The following is a 1,486-nucleotide window of genomic DNA, read 5'->3' on the forward strand; positions in this document are numbered from 1 at the left end:
AACTTGTCATTTAACTTCATGATTGCTTCAAGGTATTTAGCAACTTGCTCTTCAGTGACATACTCATCCTCTTCAGAGGAAGAATACTCATCAGAGCTCATGAATGGCAGAAGTAAGTCCAATGGAATCTCTATGGTCTCATTTTGAGCCTCAGATTCCCATTGGTCCTCATTGAGGAACTCAGAGGAGATTGGTACACGCCCACTGAGGTCTTCCTCAGTGGCGTCCTCCTCCTCTCTTTCCTCTCCATATTCGGCCATGTCTATGGCTTTGCACTCTCCTTTTGGATTTTCTTCTGTATTACTTGGGAGAGTGCTAGGAGGGAGTTCAGTAACTTTCTTGCTCAGCTGACCCACTTGTCCTTCCAAGTTTCTGATTGAGGACCTTGTTTCATTCATGAAACTTTGAGTGGTCTTTATTAGATCAGAGACCATTGTTGCTAAGTCAGAAGTATTCTGCTTAGAACTCTCTGTCTGTTGCTGAGAAGATGATGGAAAAGGCTTGCTATTGCTAAACCTGTTTCTTCCACCATTATTGTTATTGAAACCTTGTTGAGGTCTCTCTTGATTCTTCCATGAGAGATTTGGGTGATTTCTCCATGAAGAATTATAGGTGTTTCCATAGGGTTCTCCTAGGTAATTCACCTTTTCCATGGAAGGGTTCTCAGGATCATAAGCTTCTTCCTCAGATGAAGCATCCTTAGTACTGTTTGGTGCATTTTGCATTCCAGACAGACTCTGAGAAATCAAATTGACTTGTTGAGTCAATATCTTGTTCTGAGCCAATATGGCATTCAGAGTGTCAATCTCAAGAACTCCTTTCTTCTGACTAGTCCCATTGTTCACAGGATTTCCTTCAGAAGTGTACATGAATTGGTTATTTGCAACCATTTCAATCAATTCTTGAGCTTCTGCAGGCGTCTTCTTCAGATGAAGAGATCCTCCAGCAGAGCTATCCAAAGACATCTTGGATAGTTCAGAGAGACCATCATAGAAAATACCTATGATGCTCCATTCAGAAAGCATGTCTGAGGGACATCTTCTGATTAATTGTTTGTATCTTTCCCAAGCTTCATAGAGGGATTCTCCATCCTTCTGTCTGAAGGTTTGGACTTCCACTCTAAGCTTACTCCATCTTTGTGGTGGAAAGAACTTTGCCAAGAAGGCATTGACTAGCTTTTCCCAAGAGTCCAGGCTTTCTTTAGGTTGAGAATCCAACCATATTCTAGCTCTGTCTCTTACAGCAAAAGGGAATAGCATCAGTTTGTAGACCTCAGGGTTAACCCCATTAGTCTTGACTGTGTCACAGATTTGCAAGAATTCAGCTAAGAACTGATGAGGATCTTCCATTGGAAGTCCATGGAACTTGCAATTCTATTGCATTAGAGAAACTAATTGAGGCTTAAGCTCAAAGTTGTTTGCTCCAATGGCAGGGATAGAGATGCTTCTCCCATAGAAATCAGGAGTAGGTGCAGTGAAGTCACCCA

General features: G+C 41.9%; 1 non-coding gene across 1 annotated transcript; it reads left to right on the forward strand.

The window, feature by feature from the left end:
- The first annotated feature begins 1,019 nt into the window (after positions 1–1,019).
- LOC130959086 (small nucleolar RNA R71) lies at positions 1,020–1,127 on the forward strand. The gene has a single exon (XR_009078181.1). It is a non-coding gene; the product is annotated as a small nucleolar RNA R71 (small nucleolar RNA).
- The last annotated feature ends 359 nt before the right edge of the window (positions 1,128–1,486 follow it).

Source organism: Arachis stenosperma, chromosome 10 (assembly GCF_014773155.1).
Source record: "Arachis stenosperma cultivar V10309 chromosome 10, arast.V10309.gnm1.PFL2, whole genome shotgun sequence".
Taxonomy (NCBI): domain Eukaryota; kingdom Viridiplantae; phylum Streptophyta; class Magnoliopsida; order Fabales; family Fabaceae; genus Arachis; species Arachis stenosperma.